This window comes from Pinus tabuliformis, chromosome 2_2, assembly GCF_031772625.1.
Source record: "Pinus tabuliformis cultivar Carrire ecotype Pingquan chromosome 2_2, CPIR1, whole genome shotgun sequence".
Lineage (NCBI taxonomy): Eukaryota > Viridiplantae > Streptophyta > Pinopsida > Pinales > Pinaceae > Pinus > Pinus tabuliformis.
This window is the reverse complement of record NC_142300.1, coordinates 825,924,631-825,949,996: the sequence shown is the minus strand read 5'-3', so window position 1 is coordinate 825,949,996 and position 25,366 is coordinate 825,924,631. Positions and strand designations below refer to the sequence as shown.

At 38.0% G+C, this 25,366-nt stretch overlaps 1 protein-coding gene across 2 annotated transcripts in view; it reads right to left on the bottom strand.

Annotated features, from left to right (window-relative positions):
- Positions 1 to 25,366, bottom strand: part of LOC149195524 (phospholipase D gamma 1-like) — a 284,497-nt gene that overhangs the window by 54,578 nt on the left and 204,553 nt on the right. The gene's annotated exons all lie outside the window — the stretch shown is intronic.

Here is a 25,366-nt window from a genome sequence, read left to right as displayed (position 1 = left end):
CAGCTTCAGTTTCAGCAGCTTCCGGCTTCACATGTGTGAGGGAGAGACCCTTTTCTGCGCAGTATAGAGAGAGAGATGTGATGAGATTAGTGAATCCAAATGAGGAAAAGTCCTCCTGTATTTATACACAACGTTGGTGTTTGAATAGATGCAATTGTTGGGCTTCTGAGCCTACATGAGTTGTAGGTCGACTTGATAATAATTCCATAATCAAAATAAATTCATATCTCCATGAATACTTATCGGAATTGGATGATCTTTATATCAATCCTACACCTCTCGACGAGAGGAATCTAATAAAAATATTATCAGCCATGAATAAGATGACCCACATGAAGTTTTGCCCTAGTTGCCAATTTTAACAAGACCCAACGAAACCAGCCATAGAAACACCATTTCCAGAGAAAACAAAAAAAACTGCAACAGATTTCAATTGATACTGATACTGAAAAGCAGGGAATGGATATGCATGTTGTTGAAGGACATCGTGTTGGATTTTTAAACCAGCCATAGAAACACCATTTCCAGAGAAAACAAAAAAAACTGCAACAGATTTCAACTGATACTGATACTGAAAAGCAGGGAATGGATATGCATGTTGTTGAAGGACATCGTGTTGGATTTTTTCGCGGACTGACTTTTGCCATCGAAACCTAAATTGAAAGTGGATTTGTGATATTCGGTTGCTGGTGAACATTGGTCAAAATGTGCATGTTGTTGTGTATTAAAAAAAATGGTGTTGGAACGTTGTGCATTGATGATTCCTGCACATGAACGGATACCATATGGCGCCAAACCCTCTGTTGATCGTTGTTCGTTGAAATTGGTATGTATTTATTTTGATTGAAGTTGTGTGATGGTGTCAAATATACCTTGAAACCATACAGAAAATGGATTAGAATTGGTTGTATATGGGTTATAATAGACATATGGTAAATCCTTTTTAAAGCCATCACTCATGTGGATTAAGTTCCCTTAAAGATGGTGGTAGTCTATTAAAGTTCGTTGAAATGTTTTGGATGGTGGTATATAATGGTTATATAATGAGATTTTTGGATGGTAGTATATAATGGTTATATAATGAGATTTTTGGATGGTGGTAAAAAAAATCCATGTTCTATCTTAATGCAAAATTATCAATTCATTTTATGGACAGAATAGCATGTGGGGTTTTCGATATTTGAACTAATTTGGAGATTGGAGACTATTGAGAGCTTCTTTGTCTTAGCATTGTATTAGAGTTTGGAGTGCGTTGAGATCTTCATTGTTTTACTATTTTTTGAGGATGGCTCCAATTGGTGCAATATTAGAGTCACTGGACAATCTAATACTCTCTACTATGGATAATACAATCAAAATCAGCAAGGATTTTCTCACCGATATTCACAGTTGTTTACAAGATGTACATGACAAGATTGAATTTTTAGAGCTTGAATCTCAGCTACAACGAGCAGAATTACAACAATGAAGTCGTCATTCTGAACCTGTTTCTGTTCAGAACATTGAAACAGACTCCCATAAAGCAGCAGTTGTACATGCAGATGCAGAAGTTCAGTTTGCACTTCCCAAGCCCATCATCAGACCTTGGGAACAGCTTGTCCACAACAAGCATAGAACTGGTCTTGGATATGACAAGGACATGTCCTTTCATATTCCAGATTACTCAAAGCCCATTCAGTTTCAAAATGCTGGATTTCTTCAGGACGGTTCATCTTCACCTGCTCCTCATAACAGTTCACCTTCAGCTGTTCTAGATTCTGCCCCTCTTCCATAGCAACAGATTGTGAAATGCCAACACTGTGACCAAGTTGGCCATCTGAAAGATCACTGTTTTGATCTTCATCCATGTAAGCACTGTCATAAAACCACTCATTCTTCAAACAGATGCTTCAGAAACAAACCTCCTGCAAGAACAAAGATCCATCTTAGATGGATCGCTTCTTGGCAATGGGCATCAACAGCCAAGAAGTTATTTCAGTCATATGTTCGAACTTGTTCCAGAGTATTGAACAGTTTTGTAGTTGATTTTTCTCCATCATCTCACCTTGTATTTGACAGGGGGGGAAATGATGGTCATCTACAAGCTTCAAAGCCACATCAAGCGAGCCTGAGCCACAACCTGCCATACTAGATTCAGAGTTGTAGCCAGAGACAAAGATGCCCCTTGAGCATGCCTTTAGTTGGTAATGCCTCTTCAAAGAATTTGGGACACTTCCTCTAGCAGAAGACTTCAGCTTCTTGCCAGTTTTGGAAGAGTTCCAGGAATTGCATTAAGCATTCCAGAGTTGTTGGTAATCCTTAAACCATCACAGGTTGAGACCTCCCTTTTCAGGTTGAGATTCTCCCTTTTATGCGGGGTGAGACCTCCCTTTCATGGTTGAAGGTTTCCCACTTTAAAACATTAGGAGCACTTCCTCTAGCAGAAGACTTGAGCTTCATGCCACACTTGGAAGAGTTTCGGGAACTGCACTAAGCGTTCTAGTGTTGGTGGTCATCCTTAAACCACTGCCCTTTATACCAACATTTCAAAGAGCACATTCAGCCTAGCGCTACCATGCATTTTTTCACATTTTGTATTACAGCTCTCTTCTTGGACTCATACATAACCCTTCGGATTAAGGGGGGGAATGTTGGACACCTAATCCTCTATGGGTTAGTGTGGAAGCGGAATAGACTAAGGAAGTCCAAGAGACCTTGGGATGTGGAACCCAACGGTCACACCTTGTACTATAAATGTATATGATTTGTTAATAATAAATGAACTCTCATGTTTTATCTTTCATATTATCTTGCTGCCATGTGTGTGTTTAACAGACTTAACAGTGTTTATGATTTCAGGATTGAGGGGATTGCAACATTTCCATTGGATTCTATCATGTACGAGGATATGGAACTAACATTTAATCAAGAGCACCAAGCCCTCTATGTACCTTAATGTTAGTGGCATTGATTGTTGAAATCCTCTATCATGACCCTAGTAAAAGTGTACCAATCATTCAAACAAAATCTGGATTTGACATGTTAAGCTTTTTCTATCTTATTTTAATGCTTACAGGGTGATATTGATGATGAGGATCCCAATATAGGCAATGATTTCAATGATATGTAGGTATTTGTTGTAGCATGATTTTCTTGGGCCTTGGCACTTGCTCATTTATTCATGAATTTGTATTTGTATTCTAAATTATAATGTTAAAACTTATAACTTAAATGCTCTCTCTCTCTCTCTCTCTCTCTCTCTCTATATATATATATATATATATATATATATATATGTCATGGAGTGAGCTGATTTCAAGGTCATTTATCAGTGTTTACACTGACTGTCAATGCACTACATCTAGCAGATTCTATTCAGACCTATGGCAGGAGCAAGGGTGCCCCCACTAGCAGAGTTATAAGGCTATTTTTAGCAATGTTGCACAACTCGTACTCGTATAAGACTCGTCAAAATACAAAAAAACTTGAAATATGGTAACTTTTAAGCACAAAAAGGAAACTAATGACAATTCCGATCCTTATAAGTTATAAAAACGACAATGTATGCAATAATTCATAACATCATCTCATATCTATAAAAGTACAACATAACATATTCAATTTTTGTAAGTAAAACATTTAGATACTGAATAAGAAAAGGACTCATGATTCCATAATTAAAATAAAAAATGTCAGCAAGTTCAAAATTCAAGTACATATGTCATAAATGATAAATGCTTGAACCATAACAATCTTGAGTCTCATCACTCATGGACGGCCACGCCTACAATAAGCCCTCGTCTAGCTAGTGGTAACATCGAAAGGCTGAAGTAACTGTGAAGCAGGTGTATTTGGAGTCTCCATTTGAGATGGCAAAGTAGAGAGATCCTCAGTCTCTTCATCAAGCCAACTCAAATCAGGGGCCTCCTCCTTCACAACCCAATCACACTCTAAATCAATAGTACAATAAAATTGGATCTGTATCCTTTGGTTGCACTTGTTTTGTGAGCATTCGAAGGTTGTAGTAGATGAAAAGCAACTTCTCCAACCTCTCATACTCCAACTTGTCTATCTTTTTTCTGTGGATGTGCTCAAACACTAACCCATTGCACTCACAAGAAGAAGCACTACAGAGTTGACTCATAACTTTGATGGCGAATTCTTGTAATTGTGGTGCCTCAACGCCATAATCTATCCACCAATGAGCTAAAAAAAAATAACAACAAAGATTATCAGTTTGCAATGCCAAACATATAAAAGAGAACTAGCAAAATTACAAGTTAAGTTCTAACAATTTGCACTTACAAGGCATTTTCTTGTCCTTGAGACATTGGCTAATCTATCCACCAATGAGATATAAAAAAATAACAATAAAGATTATCAGTTTGCAATGCCAAACATATAAAAGAGAACTAACAAAATTAGAAGTTAAGTTCTAACAATTTGCACTTACAAGGCATTTTCTTGTCCTTGAGACATTGGCTTGAGCTGAATCCAAACATGTTAGATGCTTCTTTGTACATATCTCGTTGTATGTTGATTTTGTCCTGAATATCTTGATCCAGGAACATCTTCTCAATGCATATCATGACACCTCTCATCACCTCGAGATCTCTTTGAATGCTACACCCCTCATTATAGAATAAGCTCGGATTGAGATATGCTCCTGCTGCATGCAAAGGTGAATGTAGTTGCTTGTCCCACCTAGAATCAATAATTTGCCATATAGGGAGATATTTAGATTCATTTACCTTATAGAAAGTCTTGATGGCCTCTTTGGCCCTGTCCATGCCCTCATACATATATCCCATTCCAGGGTTCTCTCCATCCATCAATCTCAAGACTTTCACAAGGGGCTTAGTGAAGCTGATAATCTCAATGACTTTGACCCACAAACTATCACCAAAGACAGATGCTTTCACAGACAATACTTCTGGTTTTGTGTTATCTTTCCAAAATACCCATTGTTGGCTACAAAACATTCTTCTCAAAGATTGGTACTCATACAAAAGGCTTCGGAGGGAAAGAAAGTTTGTAGCAAACCCTGTGACAGTTGGGCCACTAAGCCCACCTTGTGTGAATTCCCTCACAAGGTTCAACACCCAAACATGATTATAAATATACTTGGTAATTTGCTTGCATTCTTGCACAACATCTGGCACCCACTCTAACTTCCCAATGTTCTCTAGAATCAAGTCTATGCAATGGGCAACACATGGAGTCCAAAAAATGATGGGATATTTGGCACAAAGCAACCTTCTAGTTGGCACATAGTTTGTTGTATTGTCCGTGATTACTTGGACAACATTTGCAACCCCAACTTCCTCCACCACATCAGCCAACAATGAAAAAATCAAATGTGCATCTTTTACATTTGCAGATGTATCAATGGATTTTAAGAACATGATTCCTTTAGGGCAAGCTACAACAAAATTTATTATTGTTCTACCCCTCTGATCTGTCCACCCATCAGACATAATTGTGCAACTTGTAAATTTCCATGAGCTTTTAATGCTTTCCCATTTTTCCTTGACACACTCAAGCTCCTCATCTAGCTCTTTCCCCCCAAGTGCATTATAAGATGGGGCTTTGTATCCAGGGCCAACACTTGCAATGGCATCCACCATGGGATGATAAAAATAAGACTTTGCATAGTTGAATGAAACACTATTATGGTACCAAAACCTCCTCACTGCCATATCTGCCTTCTTCCTCTTCTTTTCATTAAAACTCTCCAAGGTTGGTTGAGATCTTGGAGTTGTATGAGGACTGAAGAAACAAGAGGTTATACTCCTATTTGCCACAACACTTGAAGAGGAGTTACCAATACCTAGACTTTTAAACTGTGTTTCACTCTAAGATGAAGATCTACCTATCACAACAATCTCATCCTTCCTTCTTGCCCTCTTAGAACTTTCTTCTTTAATGGATTCCAGAGCAGCTACCATTTCAGTAGTGACTTCATCAGGGCAACTTTGACAACATGCCACACCATTCCCAGGAACTCTGGCTAGGTGATTTTTCAGCATGTTTATGCCTGCATGCATTGTGGCATTGCAATAGTTGCACTTGATATGTTGGTCATTACCGGAAATGATTTGTTGACCATGTGCCCATGCCGGATCACGAGACTATCTGGAATGCTTTGGTGGTATGGTGACAAAAACTGGAAAGATTTTTATTTCTGTTTTTTGTTTTAAATATTTTTTTGTTTTGAATTTTTTTTTTAATTTGCACCTTTTTTTGGCCCTGTGGCTGAGAGTGGCTGAGTTTCTCAACCACACAGCTGCCTCCTCAATCCGCAGGCGCTATGGCTGAGTTTCTCAGCCACATAGGGCTGTTGTGTTGCTGAGAAACTCAGCCACAAGCAACCCCAAACATATTTTTTTTTTTTTAATTTGCAAACATAAAAAAAAAAAAAAAAAAAAAAACAAAAAAAACAAAATTGATTACATGGAAAACATTCAAAAAGGTTCATGAATCCTACCTGTTGACCACTACGTGTCAACTACCCATAGCAATACACCCCCTTTTCTTCGCAAAAGGGATAGCGCTTAATCGACATGTCCGTGCCATTCGATAGTCATCGTTGACCTGATCATACTATGTTGTAAACCCAGTCTGCATGTGTGAATTGTAAATAATCTTAGCAGATCTGAGTCATGTATGTAAATTGCCTAGGTGGACCTAATTTTCTAGTGATAATCTACGTTCCGGAAGGTTTTTTGTCTCACCGATCCATGATCGGCAGAGTTTTCCTTCAGCCTAACCCCAAAGCCGGAATGAATTTTGTCATTAGAATCTTAGAGGAATCCTAGTGTGTTGATCTGCTAGATTATAGTTGTGTCGCAGAACTGGGTGGTCTATGAGGGTCTATGTCAAATGGGTTTTCCCCCTTTAGATGTAAAATTGTAAAAGTCATGATGTAAAGTGTCTTGAGGGTTAGAAAATATTTTAATCCCCTCATAAGTCCTAAGTCCTAGGTCCTAGGTGATTTTTCCAAAGGCTAAGTTCGAGGATCCATTTAAAAATAAATTAAAAATTAAAAATTGAAAAGATAAAGAACAATAAAAAAGGAATATATATATAAAAGATATAAAAATAAATAAAAATTAAAAAATAAATAAATAAATAAATAATAAAATAAAATAAAATAAAAACTTAAAAATAATAAAATAATATTTTTGAGTAAATAAATGCAGAATTTCAATTTTTTAATGCATTAAAAATTCGACGGATGAGATTAAGAGATATCTTGATCCTCATCGACGATCGAGATCGTTTTGACATGGATCACTCGAACTAGCCATTGGGAATTTTTCCTTTAAATAGGGTGCTAGGGGTCATTTGAGATCAGATTAGATCTGAGAGTCTGGTGCTAAAGAAAGCTCTCTTGTAGTCATTTTTTGTGCAATAAAGAAAGACTTTGGGGTTGAAATCTTGCTGGTGTTACTCTTCTCGAAATGTTGTAAGATGTTTTATGATTCTGCATAATTTTATTTTCAGCTATTGATTTTAGCTTGATGAAGATTGATTCAGGCACAGGTATCTTGTCTGATCTCTAGGGTTTGAATGATAGTTTAGATCCTGAAATATAATGGCAGGTATCTCCATTTGATCTGGATTTCACAATCGTTTTTTCCCTCTATGTTAATGGTTGATTCTAAGCTGTGCAAGAAATCTTAGTTTTGAGTTTACCGGGCGTTAGAGGAAGTTCTCGACTGAACCAGCCAACTCCCAGATTGCATTTCCTGAAAGAGCCCAGCTAGTTTTAATTCCGGGCTTATCATCTGAAATTTTTTATGAATGCATGCAGGGTTTTCTGAAGTATCTCACATTAAACTTATATTCTGAAAATTCTACTGTGGATTATTGACAAATGTGGCTGATAAAGAGTCGAAAATATATAAATACTGTAAATTTTTTAGTTGGGTTTTAGGGTTTTCAGTTTCGTTTCTTGCACATATTATTTTGGGTTTTCTTTGCTTTTGCAGATTGTAGGTACAGGTTTTGAGAAATAATTTCTTGTGGGGTTTTCATTCGACAAATCTGAAGCAAAAGGATCTGAAATTTTTTCAGTTTTTTTGGAGAATTTTGTCATCTGTCTGCTGCTACCTGGGGTTTCATTTTGCAGAAAAAATCTTAAATTTTTTTTTTTCTAAGCAAGCTGTGGGATTGCTGCCTTACTTCCACGCGGTTTTTCACCACTAGCAGCCTCTTCTTCCTTTGCGTCCTTCTCTTTCCAAATCCTGCCTTTCTCCTCTCACCTCATTCCATATATCGTTTCTTTCTGTGGCTCCCTCTTATCCTGTCATTCCTGCAAATTTCCTACGCAGCTCCACGCTGCTCACCCGCTGTCTGCCTACGTATCATTACCAAAACCCAACCCTAGCTGCATTCTCCTTTGCAGCTCTTCACTCTTCACGCAACTCTCTTGTTTACATAGCCTCCTTCCCATTTCCCGCCTCAGCCTTCTTTTTGTTCATATATGGTCCCTCAAATCCTTATTCCTCATTGTTGCTAGCTATCCCTCCTTCCGCAACCTCCCATTGCTTTTTCCCTTTAGCTCTAAACCCGTTCAAGCCAGCATTGCCTCACTCTCTACGCTGTCCATATCCCTGCCGTCTTGGAACCTCCCTGCGTAGTTTCCTCTCGTCCAAGCCTGCATACTGCCTTGCAGCGCTATTCCCTCTCCGCTGTGGCTCTCCGCATCTCCCTCAGCTACCTACGGATCCTTCTCCCACGCGAGCTGCCTGGACAGCCTCCTTGCTTATCCGTATGCCTGCACATATGCATTACGAACAACAAACAAAATACGCACAGGTTTTCTCATTTCGGAGTTAAGGTAGAGTATCGTTTAAAGTTTCATTTTTGAAATTAATCATTTCGATTTTTTTTTTATTTAGAAATTAAAAGTTTGTATATATATTTGTTTGATTAGATTTATTCGTTTGTTTTTTTAGTTAGGCTTTAGTTTTAATAATCAAAAATTTTTAGTTTGGTTTTGTTTTATTTATAAATCAAAAAAGCATAAAAATCATAAAATTCCAAAAAGGCATAAAAAAGGTTGGTTCCTTTAGTTTCTATAGATTAGGTTAGTTTTAGATTAGATTTCACTCTTTTTTTAAAGTTTTGTTTCATTTTAAATTTAAAATTTTAAAATCATAAAAAATTTATAAAAATAAAAAAAAAATCATAAAAAATATAAAATATAAAAAGACATAAAAAGTTTCCCTTTTTTTAGTTTAGAGTTTGGATTTTAGATTTAGTTAGTTGTTTGGATTTTTTTTATTTAAAAAAAAATAAAAATAAAAATAAAATAAAATAAAAAGTCCCTTTTTAGACTTCAGTTAGGGTTTTAGTTTTATATTTTGTTTAATTTTTAGATTTAAAGCTTTAGTTTTAGATTTAGATTAGATTTTAATAATTTCAAGTTTTGTTTACTTTAGTTTTAGTTTAGATTTTAATTTTAAGTTTTGTTTTAAAAATATAACAATAAAAAATTCATAAAAATTATAAAACTTTAAAAAAGCATAAAGAAATTGTTTTCTTATAGTTTAGATTTTGATTTAATTTAGTTTAGATTTAATATCATTTAGATTTTTTTGATTTAAAAGTTTCATTTAGTTTCAAAATTTTGTTTTATCTGAAAAATATAAAAATATTTTGGGAAATTTTATTTATTTATTTATTTATTTTTTATTTTTTTTTCAGTCTTGGCTCAGGAATTTCTTAGGTTTTATCTTTTCTGCTGAGGCTAAAATTTTGATGTAGGAATGAATGTTTAACATGCTTTAACGTTCATCTGAATGATTAACTACATGAATGTGATCTCTGGTTAATATTTTACGTGATTGTTTAAAGCACTTTATCTTTCGAAATTTTAATTGCTGGAGTATCATTAAGCCATTGAGCCTTTATTGATTATCTCGTATCTGGTAAAAGTTAAGCTTTGATGATAAACGATTGTTGATAAGTCCATGTTTTTGCAGCATTTGATAAATAATCGTTTAGTCATTTATTTTATAAGGCACTGGTCTGTAAATTAATAAAATCAATTTAGTGCTGGTTTCCGTTCATGTCTCCCAACCCAACTGATTCACATTTGGTCATCCATTTTCCCATAGGGTCTACCCCCCTTAGCCGCAGGAGACAGGCTTAAACGGAGAGATCGGGGATCAGGGTGACAGCCCCCGGTCTGAGCGTTGTCGTGACAATCCGTGTGACAACATTTTTTGACGCCGTTGCCGGGGATACTTTATTCTCGGTGTTTCAACGACTTTTTATCATTCATCGTTCATCTTTCTATCATTCGTTTGAGCCGGCAATGCCAACATTTTTTGGCGCCGTTGCCGGTGAGAGTTTTTTTGTCCTTGGTTTATTCGACATTCATCATTCTTTCATCTTTCTCATTTGAGCTGGCAGAGTCAACATTTTTTTTGGCATCATTTGGATCTTTTTATCACCTTATCTTTCATCATATCAGCGACTGCTCTTCAGTTCGTTTCTTGTTTGGGTGGCGACTCCATTTCTTTTCATTTATTTTTCCCAGACAAGAAGCCTCTTTCATATCAGCTTGTTGGTTGCTTTTTGGATCCTAGAATTTGACTCATTGTTCAAGTGGCGACTCCACTTCTTTCATTTTTTAATTTTCTTGAGCAGAAATCTCTTTCTATCATCCATTTGATCCCTTATTATTCATCATGGATTATTCGTTTAAACCATGTCATTTTACTGATGTTCGCCATGATATTCCGGAGGTGGCCATTTCTAAATTACCTGTGTTCTCGGGTGGTGATTCAGTCGCTGTTAAAAAGCATCTAGGTTGGTTTACTCATATAATGATCATGTATTGTAGATCTCCTCAGTATAATCATGAAGATGTCAAAATGCGTCTATTTGTCCTTTCTTTAGAAGATGATGCTTTGAATTGGTTTAATAGTTGTCCTGAAGATTCCTTCACTTCTTTACAAGACATTGTCGATGCTTTTAAAGATAGATATGGTGATCCAGATAGCTCGCCTTGTGCCCCTAAAATTGTGCAATAGAATGAAAGTAATCTTATAAAAGGTTCAGCTGTCGATGAAAGATTTCAAGACAATGCTTCATATCAGAATTTGCCATCCACTTGTGCCATTGCAGATCATAGTGGAAAAGTAGGAACAAATTGTAAAAACAGTGTTGACAATAAAAAAGAAGATCATAAGCAAATTATACAAGAACTAATGCTGCTGGTAAAAAATATGGAGATCAATCAAACTAATTACGCCAATGATGTGAGAATTTTATGCACCCACCTGGAAAGGCTTAATAGGGAGATAGAGATCATGCAAAATCAGCATACTAAGGAAATTGAGGCCATTAAGACTAATCATGACACAGAAATTAGTTTTATGCAAAGCAAGTTATCAGGCTTAGAGGAAAATATGACGACCATGCAAGCAAATCATAAGAAAGAGATAAACTCTATGCAGCATTGCTTGATGACCATAAAGGAAAAGGACGATAGAGTAATAAAAGATATGGAAGCTAATCAGATATGTCTTCAAAATAAGTTACTGACCATGGAGGAAGACCATGCCAGGGAAATCAGTGCTATAAAGGTTGAGCACTCTAGTCAGATGGATGCCATTAAAATACAGTTTCAGAAATTTCAACAGCAATCGGAAGATGAAAGAAACCAAGGAACGTCAATAGATCAGGAGCCTCCCTATCTGTTACAGCAAGCTCCATCTTGTTATGAGGTTCTTTGTTCCATTGAAGGTGACCTGGATAAAAGGGAAGTTAATAATCAGATTGATGCTCACACGGTTAATCCACCAGTCATAGAAGGTCAAGTTATAACTCATGGCACTTATGAGATTGATCCATCATCCTTGACAGGGCAGATGCAGAATGAAGAAAGACATGTCACGCATATCTTACATACTTCATCTGAGAGCTTTGAAGCAGAAAATCCCACGTTAGCAGTGATACAGCCTGCCACAAAGAAAAGGCACAAAAGAAAGAAAACGAGAAGAAGATTTGATGCATCAGACGACCGCGAGCAACTTGATTTTCGGATAGGAAAAAGTCCTACCATATGCAGAATTGGACATGGCACATCCGACAAGCAGCCAACAGATTTGCCTGAAAGAAGGCAAATGCTCAGTATACACTATATTGAACACATCTGATGCCATGGGGCATCCTTTGTATTGTATTTCTAACCCTACTCCTTGTCATTTCAGCATTTTATTTCTGTTTTAGGATTAGATTTACTTTTCTAGATAGTTAATAAATGAAGAGCTTATATCTTTCATGTGCTTAATGTTATATGATGATTTTTTGGACGGATGCTACTTATACTTTGTTGTGTGTTGCATGTATGCAGATTTTGGATTCTCACATTCCTACCGTGCAGCAACGTGTCCCCAAGTGGAGCCAGATGTTGACCACTACGTGTCAACTATCCATAGCAATACACCCCCTTTTCTTCGCAAAAGGGATAGCGCTTAATCAACATGTCCGTGCCATTCGATAGTCATCGTCGACCTGATCATACTATGTTGTAAACCCAGTCTGCATGTGTGAATTATAAATAATCTTAGCAGATATGAGTCATGTATGTAAATTGCCTAGGTGGACCTAATTTTCTAGTGATAATCTACGTTCCAGAAGGTTTTTTGTCTCACCGATCCATGATCAGCAGAGTTTTCCTTCAGCCTAACCCCAAAGCCAGAATGAATTTTGTCATTAGAATCTTAGAGGAATCCTAGTGTGTTGATCTGCTAGATTATAGTTGTGTCGCAGAACTGGGTGGTCTATGAGGGTCTATGTCAAATGGGTTTTCCCCCTTTAGATGTAAAATTGTAAAAGTCATGATGTAAAGTGTCTTGAGGGTTAGAAAATGTTTTAATCCCCTCATAAGTCCTAAGTCCTAGGTCCTAGGTGATTTTTCCAAAGGCTAAGTTCGAGGATCCATTTAAAAATAAATTAAAAATTAAAAATTGAAAAATTGAAAAGATAAAGAACAATAAAAAAGGAATATATATATAAAAGATATAAAAAATAATAATAATAATAATAATAATAATAATAAATAAATAAATAATAAAATAAAATAAAAACTTAAAAATAGTAAAATAATATTTTTGAGTTAATAAATGCAGAATTTCAATTTTTTAATGCATTAAAAATTCGATGGATGAAATTAAAAGATATCTTGATCCTCATGAACGGTCGAGATCGTTTTGACATGGATCACTCGAACTAGCCGTTGGGAATTTTCCTTTAAATAGGGTGCTAGGGGTCATTTGAGATCAGATTAGATCTGAGAGTCTGGTGTTAAAGAAAGCTCTCTTGTAGTCATTTTTTGTGCAATAAAGAAAGACTTTGGGGTTGAAATCTTGTTGGTGTTACTCTTCTCGAAATGCTGTAAGATGTTTTATGATTCTGCATAATTTTATTTTCAGCTATTGATTTTAGCTTGATGAAGATTGATTCAGGCACAGGTATCTTGTCTGATCTCTAGGGTTTGAATGATAGTTTAGATCCTGAAATATAATGGCAAGTATCTCCATTTGATCTGGATTTCACAATCGTTTTTTCCCTCTTTGTTAATGGTTGATTCTAAGTTGTGCAGGAAATCTTAGTTTTGAGTTTACTGGGTGTTAGGGGAAGTTCTCGGCTGAACCAACCAACTCCCGATTGCATTTCCTGAAAAAGCCCAGCTAGTTTTAATTCCGGGCTTATCATCTGAAATTTTTTATGAATGCATGCAAGGTTTTCTGAAGTATCTCACATTAAACTTATATTCTGAAAATATTACTGTGGATTATTGACAAATATGGCTAATAAAGAGTCGAAAATCTGTAAATACTGTAAATTTTTTAGTTGGGTTTTAAGGTTTTCAATTTCGTTTCTTGCACATATTATTTTGGGTTTTCTTTGCTTTTGCAGATTGTAGGTACAGGTTTTGAGAAATAATTTCTTGTGGGGTTTTCATTCGACAAATCTGAAGCAAAAGGATCTGAAATTTTTTCAGTTTTTCTAGAGAATTTTGTCATCTGTCTGCTGCTACCTGGGGTTTCATTTTGCAGAAAAAATCTTAAATTTTTTTTTTTCTAAGCAGGCTGTGGGATTGCTGCCTTACTTCCATGCGGTTTTTCACCACTAGCAGCCTCTTCTTCCTCTGCGTCCTTCTCTTTCCAAATCCTGCCTTTCTCCTCTCGCCTCATTCCATATATCGTTTCTTTCTGTGGCTCCCTCTTATCCTGTCATTCCTGCAAATTTCCTACGCAGATCCACGCTGCTCACCCGCTGTCTACCTACGTATCATTACCAAAACCCAACCCTAGCTGCATTCTCCTTTGCAGCTCTTCACTCTTCACGCAACTCTCTTGTTTACATAGCCTCCTTCCCATTTTCCGCCTCAGCCTTCTTTCTGTTCATATATGGTCCCTCAAATCCTTATTCCTCATTGCTGCCAGCTATCCCTCCTTCCGCAACCTCCCATTGCTTTTTCCCTTTAGCTCTAAACCCGTTCGAGCCAGCATTGCCTCACTCTCTACGTTGTCCATATCCCTGCCGTCTTGGAACCTCCCCGCGTAGTTTCCTCTCGTCCAAGCCTGCATACTGCCTTGCAGCGCTATTCCCTCTCCGCTGTGGCTCTCCGCATCTCCCTCAGCTACCTACGGATCCTTCTCCCACGCGAGCTGCCTAGTCACCCTTCTTGCTTATCCGCGTGCCTGCACATATGCATTACGAACAAAAAACAAAATACGCACAGGTTTTCTCATTTCAGAGTTAGGGTAGAGTATCGTTTAAAGTTTCATTTTTGAAATTAATCATTTCGATTTTATTTTTTTTGATTTAGAAATTAAAAGTTTGTATATATATTTGTTTGATTAGATATATTCATTTGTTTTTTTTAGTTAGGCTTTAGTTTTAATAATCAGAAATTTTTAGTTTGGTTTTGTAGTGTCCGTAATCTGAAATACAGAAAACCTGAAGAATTAAATTTGTACTTACCTTAACTGCCGTTGATTCTGCTAATGAACTGGTGATTCTGCTGGTGATGTCGTGGCTATTTCGATCCAATCTCCGGGAGACCAATACCACCCAACCAGACTGAGCAAACCTAGCTGCTCAATCCAGAAAGCTTCTCAACAGAAGCTCTCTGTCCCTCCGTGCCCAGAACCTCAGACGGCTTAAAGCTCTTCCAATGGATAATTATCTTCTCCTGGTTTTCTCCTGGTGAAATTCTGTTTCTGGTTCTCTTCTGCTCCTCTCTGGTTTTTTCCCCCCACTCTCAATCCAGGCTGCCGGTTTTATCTACGGGCCTAGCGGTGGCCGCCCTCCTACCTGCAGCCACCGCCTTCCCTTGACTCAACACGCCTTCCATGCAATTTAAGCCATCAGATATTTTCTGGCAAGTACGCTCTGTTATCAATTTTCAGTTGGTTGGACGCGCCCCCTTTTAAAGGGTCCTGTAATGATTTTAGGTATGCTTTAGCATATAGTTTTGTTTACGCTTTTAGATTATGTATGTTTATATCGTTCAGTTTATATATTTTATAACATTTAAATTTATATATATTATAAAGTTCCATTATATATTTTATAAAATTTATATTATAAAGTTCAGTTATATATTTTATAAAATTTAATATATATATATTATAAAGTTTAATTATATATTTTATAAAATTTAACTTATATATGTTTATAAAGTTTAATTATATTTATAAAACTTAACACATTTTTTGTTTAAATTTCATCACATTTGTTTTATTATAAAGTTTAAAACTTTATATAAGGGATCAATTTAGATGGGTCGTTACATACACCCCCCCTTCTGAAAACTTCGTCTCGAAGTTTAGAGTTTTAGGTTCAAGGTTTTAATGGACATGACCTTTTTCTATCCAGGTCCCCAAGCTATTCAAAATCATCCTATCCTCCCTAATCTCTTCTGCTCCCATCCTATCCGTCCTCTACTGAAGTATGCCATGGCGTCAATTTTACTGACCTAACCATTCATAAACACTAAGGTGACAGCGTCGGCTATACCGACCTGATTCCCAGTAGGCATCCGGCAGTCATCATCACACGTCTAGGGGAGCGTGACTCGCACAGTCCTCCCATGACTCCAGGGTTCGGAGGATAAACGGTGGGTAACACCTCCACCCCTCCCAGTAAAATTAGGGCTACTACCCTATCATAGAATCACTTTGAGCTTTAATTGTACTGAGGTTCTGTCATCACGTGGTCATCTCGGAAATTGGATCATTTACCTGCAATCATACACTTACCCATGCATTTGTAAAATGTGCATCAGCATATTCAAAATAACTCATGTATTATTCACATATGACACTACAGCATAACATATTTTGCCATATTCCATGCATGTCTTTTGACGTTCACCTAGAATGTATTCACTTCCTGATTTCTATCTCATTGATCATATTTGACAAAAAAATAAATAAATGTCTTTACTTTAACAATTATAACTTAGTAAAATGAACCACATATATTGTTTTGGTATCCATGTACCAGCAAGAATTTAAACATATATTATGCCATAAAGTTTCATGTTTATCCATAATCATTCAAAATGTTTCTGAGTCTCCGATTGTAGTGAAGTAAATATATACTAAACATAGTGTAAAGTTCTTCAAAATGGACATAAATTAGGGTATCTCTGACATATGTCCTCTGTATTCTCCCAAGTTGCTGATCCAGGACTATACTTGTCCCATTGGACCTTAACTTGGTCCACCAGACGGTTCCTCAGCTGTCGAACTCTACGTTCCAGTATACGTAATGGTTCGACCGTTATGACTCCCTCGTCCGATACCTGCAATTCTTTCCACTGGATGTTATGAGATAGATCAGCTATATAATGTCTTAATACAGAAACATGAAATACATTATGAATTCTATGCAGGTGAGGTGGCAGGGCAAGACGATAAGCAACAGGTCCAACTCTTTCCACGACTTTAAACGGTCCTATAAATCGGGGTGACAACTTTGTCCCTTTTCCGAATCGAATAGTACTTTTATTTGGTTTGATGCGGACGAAGACCTGATCCCCTACTTCATACTTCCTATCAGTTCGGTGAGCATCAGCATAACTCTTTTGTCTATCCTGGGCTTCCTTTAATCGTTGTCTAATCTGTCTGACCTGCGCTTCCATTTCATGGATTAATTCTGGTCCTATTATCACTCGATCTTCTAACCTGTCCCAACTTAACGGTGTTCTGCAAGGTCTGCCATATAAAGCTTCAAATGGAGGCATCCCAATCGAACTGTGGTAACTGTTGTTGTATGCGAATTCGACTAAGGGTAAATACTTTTCCCAGTGTGATTGTTGATCCATTACATACATTCGCAACATGTCTTCAAGTACTTGATTTACTCTTTCAGTTTGCCCATCAGTCTCAGGATGGTAAGCAGTGCTTAAATTTAGCTGAGTACCTAACGCTGTCTGCATGCAAGTCCAGAATCTGGAAGTGAATCGCGAATCTCTATCGGATATAATCTTCTTAGGTACTCCATGAAATCTAATAATTTCATTTATGAATACTCAAGCTATGTCAGCAACATCATAAGTATCTCTTACCGGGATGAAATGGGCGCTTTTTGTTAATTTATCCACCACTACCAGAATGGCATTGTGTCTTTGAGAAGTAAGAGGTAGTCCAGTGATAAAATCCATAGAAATGGTCTCCCATTTAGACATAGGAATGTCGTGGGGTTGTAAGAGGCCCGCTGGGTGACAACGATCTGCCTTTACTTGCTGACATTCCAAACATTTTGCAACAAATTGAGTGATATCACGCTTCATGCCTGCCCAAAAGAAGAGTTTCTTGGTATCCGCATACATTTTCCCTACTCCAGGATGAGCACAATATACTGCTTTGTGGGCTTCCCCAAAGATGATATCTCGAAGATCTTTATCATCAGGAATGTACATCCTTCCATGGAATCGTAGGATCCCATCGTTTTCTAATTCATAACCCTCAAATTTAGATTCTTTTACCTTAATTCCCTCAAGACTTGCTCTCACCTTTAAATACCACCTGTCTTTTATAAGAAAACCTGAAGAATTAAATTTGTACTTACCTTAACTGTTGCTGATTCTGCTACTGAACTGGTGATTCTGCTGGTGATGTCGTGGCTATTTCGATCCAATCTCCGGGAGACCAATACCACACAACCAGACTGAGCAAACCTAGCTGCTCAATCCAGAAAGCTTCTCAACAGAAGCTCTCTGTCCCTCCGTGCCCAGAACCTCAGACGGCTTAAAGCTCTTCCAATGGATAATTATCTTCTCCTGGTTTTCTCCTGGTGAAATTCTGTTTCTGGTTCTCTTCTGCTCCTCTCTGGTTTTCCCCCCCCATTCTCGATCCAGGCTGCCGGTTTTATCTACGGGCCTGGCGGTGGCCGCCCTCCTACCTGCAGCCACCGCCTTCCCTTGACTCGACACGCCTTCCATGCAATTTAAGCCCTCAGATATTTTCTGGCAAGTACGCTCTGTTATCAATTTTGAGTTGGTTGGACGCGCCCCCTTTTAAAGGGTCCTGTAATGATTTTAGGTATGCTTTAGCATATAGTTTTGTTTACGCTTTTAGATTATGTATGTTTATATCGTTCAATTTATATATTTTATAACATTTAAATTTATATATATTATAAAGTTCCATTATATATTTTATAAAATTTATATTATAAAGTTCAATTATATATTTTATAAAATTTAATATATATATATTATAAAGTTTAATTATATATTTTATAAAATTTAACTTATATATGTTTATAAAGTTTAATTATATTTATAAAACTTAACACATTTTTTGTTTAAATTTCATCACATTTGTTTTATTATAAAGTTTAAAACTTTATATAAGGGATCAATTTAGATGGGTCGTTACAGGTTTTGTTTTATTTATAAATCAAAAAAGCATAAAAATCATAAAATTCAAAAAAGGCATAAAAAAGGTTGGTTCCTTTAGTTTCTATAGATTAGGTTAGTTTTAGATTAGATTTCACTCTTTTTTTAAAGTTTTGTTTCATTTTAAATTTAAAATTTTAAAATCATAAAAAATATAAAATATAAAAAGACATAAACAGTTTCCTTTTTTTAGTTTAGAGTTTGGATTTTAGATTTAGTTAGTTGTTTGGATTTTTTTGATTTAAAAAAAAATAAAAATAAAAATAAAAATAAAATAAAATAAAAAGTCCCTTTTTAGACTTCAGTTAGAGTTTTAGTTTTATATTTTGTTTAATTTTTAGATTTAAAGCTTTAGTTTTAGATTTAGATTAGATTTTAATAATTTCAAGTTTTGTTTACTTTAGTTTTAGTTTAGATTTTAATTTTAAGTTTTGTTTTAAAAAATATAACAATAAAAAATTCATAAAACTTTAAAAATGCATAAAGAAATTGTTTTCTTATAGTTTCGATTTTGATTTAATTTAGTTTAGATTTAATATCATTTAGATTTTTTTTTTTGATTTAAAAGTTTCATTTAGTTTCAAAATTTTGTTTTATCTGAAAAATATAAAAATATTTTGGGAATTTTTTTTTTTTTTTTTCAGTCTTGGCTCAGGAATATCTTAGGTTTTATCTTTTCTGCTGAGGCTAAAATTTTGATGTAGGAATGAATGTTTAACATGCTTTAACGTTCATCTGAATAATTAACTACATGAATGTGATCTCTGGTTAATATTTTACGTGATTGTTTAAAGCACTTTATCTTTCAAAATTTTAATTGCTGGAGTATCATTAAGCCATTGAGCCTTTATTGATTATCTCGTATCTGGTAAAAGTTAAGCTTTGATGATAAACGATTGTTGATAAGTCCATGTTTTTGCAGCATTTGATAAATAATCGTTTAGTCATTTATTTTATAAGGCACTGGTCTGTAAATTAATAAAATCAATTTAGTGCTGGTTTCCCTTTGTGTCTCCCAACCCCACTGATTCACAGTTGGTCATCCATTTTCTCATAGGGTCTACCCCCCTTAGCCGCGGGAGACATGCTTAAACGGAGAGATCGGGGATCAGGGTGACAGCCCCGGGTCTGAGCATTGTCGTGACAATCCGTGCGACAACACTACCTAAAGCTGAGCCTGATCCGATGAAGCCTCCTTTAGCCTCCTCCAAGAGCTCCTTCAGCCTCCTTTAACTTCACTGCTCAACACTCATAAAATTAGCCAAACACTCAAATGACAAGTGAATGAGAAATGGAAGGGAGAAGGTGCTTATAAAGCATTTTTCCCCTCCAATTTCCCTTTCCCTCCACCTCATTTCCAAAAAAGTTAAAAAAAAAAGGTCGAAATTCCAAAGTAGTTGTGCCTTTTGAGGCTTGATGTGTCTTATACCGGTCTGATGAGGGTCTAATAGGCTACCGATGGGTTGTATATGGGTATCCGAGTTTCATGCTCAACACGCCCGGTCTGGGTCTTATTCGCAAGTTCTATGTGGGTGACCCGACCCAGCATAAGACCCTGTTGATTTGGGGTAGCATCAAATGTGCTCTAGCCATGAAAATTGGTGGAGAGGCTAAAGAAAATCAGATCTTCAAGACCCAGAAATGGTTTGGACAGATTGTACCCGACTTGGGAGATATTAAAATAATTAATATTTTTAATGGAGTTCCTAATTCTAAACTTAGGAAAAATAAAATATTAATGGGTATTAATATAAAACTGGGTTAGAAGGTTCCAAAAGTCATGGATCAAGCCAAATATAATCTTAGCCATTGATAAGAGATTTAATCTCAGCCATTGAAGGACCAACAGGAAAAGTATAAGAGGAGGCTTGAGGGTTAGTTGGAAGATACACCAGAGTGATCAGTCATTCGATTCGCTAGAGCGGGGTTGCTAAGAAAAGTCGAATCAATGATCAGTAGCGAAGGGCAGTGAGTACAGGACAGAGAGGTAGAGATAGTGCCGAGAAACTAGAGTATAGGGAAACAGCGAGAAGCAACAGCGAGAGCAGGCCACACAGAGCCCAGTAGAGACAGAGCAGAGGCCAGAGGGCCTGCGTCATCCACGCAGAGGGCAGCAGGAGTGACGCAGAGGGTCCCAGAGGCTGCACAGTGCCTCAGAGGGCTGACGCAGAGTAGCAGGAGGCTGACGTAGTGCTTCAGAGTTGCTGGAGAGGGTTTCGTGGGACAGGTTTTCTGAATACCTGTTTCCGAATAGAGAGGTATTACTGCCGGTTGTTTTTCTCTGTCAGGTGAGCCAGTTTGGCACCCAGTTGTACTCAAGGAAATATTGCATAATAATAAACCCTCATAATAGCTACACCGATTTTCCTGCACTAGGTTTTTCCGGGGCTATTTGTCCAAAAATAACGGTGTCACTTGTGTGTTTGTTTTCTTTCAGCGAATGATCTGTAGATGTTGAGACTGTATTGTGTTTATTTCGTTATTTATATGTTTTAAATAACTTGTTCGAATTTTAACAAGTAGAAGAAATAAACCAGAAGAATACAGATTAAATTTCTAACGGATAGACTTAGAAATTTCAACATGGTATCAGAGCATGGTTGCAGATCACAGAAAAGTTGAAGGCATCAACTAAGAAGAGCATTTGCAGCAGAATTAGCTGTCCCGAGTGACAGAAGCTAATCCTTGCAGAAGCGACACAAGAAGGGTTGACGCAGAGGGACTACCTCTTCAATCTAGGCCACAGAGAGTCCAGCGCAGAGGCTGAGGAGAGCAGAAAGAGGCTCACACAAAGACCAGGAGGGTTGACGCAGTTGGATGAGGGAGTTGTTTTGCTAGTGTCGGGATTGCGCAGAGCCTAGAGGCTCAGTCCTTCAGTTGCTGGGGCATAGGAAGCTGTGGGCAGTTTGCGGGAGCGAAGTTGGTGGGGTACTGTGGGCAGAACAGTACCTAACAAGGCAAAACCAAGGTAGAGGGAGTTGCTACCGAGGTGGATTTCTAGCCAAGGAATCTGGATCAGTGTTGCAGGTGCACAAAAGATCGGAGAGGTGCAACTTGACGATTGGCAGGAGGATTTCCAGAAGGGAAATCAAGACTCAGAGGGAGTCTAGCAAAGAACTTCCAGGCGGGAAGTAGAGAGACTCAGCAGGAGTCGAAAGGAAAACTTCCATAGGGAAGTAGAGAGACTCGGAGGAGTCGACAAAAGAGCAAGAGATGGCCATGAATGGGCTGAGGGATCAGGACAAACTGGACGGGGCGTCCAACTTTGTGGTCTAGAAGGTCAGGATCCTGTCCATTTTAGATAGACATCGCATCACGGCCTTCGCCTTGAGAACAATGGCGATCCCAGTTGACCCAACTGAAAACGAAAAATTCGAGTAGGCAATGGCCAAGGCGAGGTGCATCATCCTTGATGGGGTCAAGGATCATGTGGTCCAACATATTGCCGAGAAGGAGACGGCAAAGGAAATGTGGGACGCCCTGAAGAAATTGTACTAGCATACTTCCGTGCAGAGGAAGATGTTACTTGAGAATCAACTGCGTCATACCAGATGCGAAAGAGGGAGCAGATAGATCACTTTCTCAATCGGTTGAAGGAGATCCGAGACCGACTTCCATAGGGGCCATGCCGTATGAAGAGATGTTGGTGAGGACCACACTTAATGCAGTCTCTAAGGAGTGGGAGACATTTGTCCAGAGCATACTGGGCAGGGCGGATCTTCCAAATTGGGAAGAATTGTGGGCGGCTCTTCGCCAAGAGGATATCAAAAGGCTGAGCAAGACGGGAAGTAGCAACAAAGGAGTTCGGATCAAAAAGGAAGAGGAAGAGGATGCAACTCTTGCATCTACGGGAAAGCAGGAGAAGAGGAAGAAGAAGGACCTCTCCAAGGTCAAGTGCTTCCACTATGGGGAACTGGGTCATTATGCGAACCAGTGTCTGAGGAAGAAGAGTAAGGGAGAGGCATCTGACTCTAAGGCAGCGCCAACAAAGGCGGAGAAGGAGGTCGAGGAGGATGACGATTGTGCCATGAGTGCTCATGTACCTCTAGAAAAGAGGTGGGGAGACATCGAGCTGTAGTCAGGAAGACTAAAGGTGATGAAAGGCAAGATTCTTGAGGTACCCAACCTCTTGGATTATACCTTGCTATGGGAGCCCCGAAGAGAGAGTAACAAGACTGGCAGATGTCGGTAGAGACGGATGCAGATGAAGCGATAAAGAGTGCTACAGTGCAGGAGTCCCTGGGCAACACAAGGCTAGCAGGCTGCAACAGTGCGAGAGGCACGAGAGTGTTGCACCTGTGCAGGATGGAACAAAGAGGTGTGCAACAACGCGAGATGCAGGGAGTTGTTGCAGCAGCGCAAAGCTCAGTGGATGGAGCACTTGTTAGTGGCAGAGGGAGCTTCAGCATCAGAAGTGTTTCTAGCCTGACAGGGATGTCAGAAGTTGGGTGGATCAATTAATTACTTCTCAGTAACTGAGTTGCAATGCAGTAGCATGATGCAGCATGATGAGAGGGGATTGCAGTGTTGGGAGGATGGACCAACAGTAGCATGGATGCAGAGGGAGTTGTTGTACGATGCAACAGTGGCAGTGGCAGAGCCATGGGCAACAGTACAGGTTGCAGCAGTGCAGAGGATGTTGGGAGGGGAGGCCTAGCATCAGCACAGGTACCGGTGCCAGATACTCAAAGTAATACTCAGTAAGGAGTATTACTAGAGCACAATCCTCGCTACGAGGGAGTGTTGATCTGGGGTAGCATCAGATGTGCTCTAGCCATGAAAATTGGTGGAGAGGCTAAAGCACATGAGATCTCCAAGACCTAGAAATGGTTTGGACAGATTGTACCCGATTTGGGAGATATTAAAATAATTAATATTTTTAATGGAGTGCCTAAGTCTAAACTTAGGAAAAATAAAATATTAATGGGTATTAATATAAAATTGGGTTAGAAGGTTCCAAACATCATGGATAAAGCCAAATCTAATCTTACCCGTTGATTAGAGATTTAATTTCGGCCGTTGAAGGGTCAACGAGAAAAGTATAAGAACAGGCTTGAGGGTCAGTTAGAGAACACACCGGAGTGATCAGTCATTCGATTTGCTAGAGCGGGGTTGCTAAGCAAAGTCGAATCAGTGATCAGCAACGAGGGGCAGTGAGTACTAGACAGAGAGGCAAAGATAGTGCTGAGAGACTAGCACAGAGGCAAAGAGTGAGAAGTAGCAGCCAGAGCAGGTCACGCAAAGCCAAGCAGAGACAGCGCAGAGGCCAAAGGACCTGCGTTATCCACGCAGAGGGAAGAAGGATTGACGCAAAGGGTCCTAGAGGCTGCGTAGTGCCTCAGAGGGCCCTGGGGCTGACACAGAGGAGCAGGAGGCTGACATAGAGTAGCAGGAGGCTGACACAATGCTTTAGAGTTGCTGGAGAGGGTTTCGTGGGACAAGTTTCTGAATCCCTGTTTCCGACTAGAGAGGTATTATTGTCGGTTGTTTATCTCTGTCGGGTGAGCCAGTTTGGCATCCAGTTGTACTCAAGGAAATACTGCATAATAATAAACCCTCAGAATAGCTGCACCGGTTTTCCTGCATTAGGGTTTTCTGGGACATTTATCCAAAAATAACAGTGTCACTTGTGTGTTTGTTTTATTTCAATTTTCAACTGATGATCTGTAGATGTTGACACTATATTGTGTTTATTTCGTTATTTATATGTTTTAAATAACGTGTTCGAATTTAACAAGTAGAAGAAATAAACCAGAAGAATACAAATTAAACTTCTAACAGATAGACTTAGAAATTTCAACAGACCCGTGCAGACCCACGGGTCTTATGCGGGTCGTGCTTCACTGATTTTTAGGCCTGTGTAAAAATGTATCGGGTCAATAAATACGGTGCAACATATCAAAGTTCTGCCAGCAATCAGGGTGCAGATTTCAATGGATAATGATAGTAATTTGACAGTTGATTTCCAGGAGATTTGACAACCGACTTGACAGACATTTAACAGCTGATTTCAAGGATTTCTGACAGAATTTTGACAGCTGGTAGGATGCACCATAATTACTATTTTCTATTGCAATTCTCCCTCACTCATTCCATAAGAGCATGAGAGGTGAGTGGAAATTTTTGTTATCAGTTCATCAGCCTACTTTCCTTTTCCATTCTATCTCTTTTCTTGTCACTTTTGAAGTATTGCAGCAGCATATGAGGTTATTCCAGCATGCTTGAAGGAACTTGTCAACTCGTCAATCGCACTGTTAAGGTTGGTAATAATATCTCTTTTTTACTGTTGGAGTTATTCTTTTATGTGGAATATTCAATCAACCACATGACACTCTCGCTTGTTAAAGTTTCAATGTGACACTCTTTATCTGTAGGATGGGATTAACCTATCTGTCTTGCAAATTTTATCTTCTTTTTCTGATTCTATTTACCCAACAGAGTTAGGCA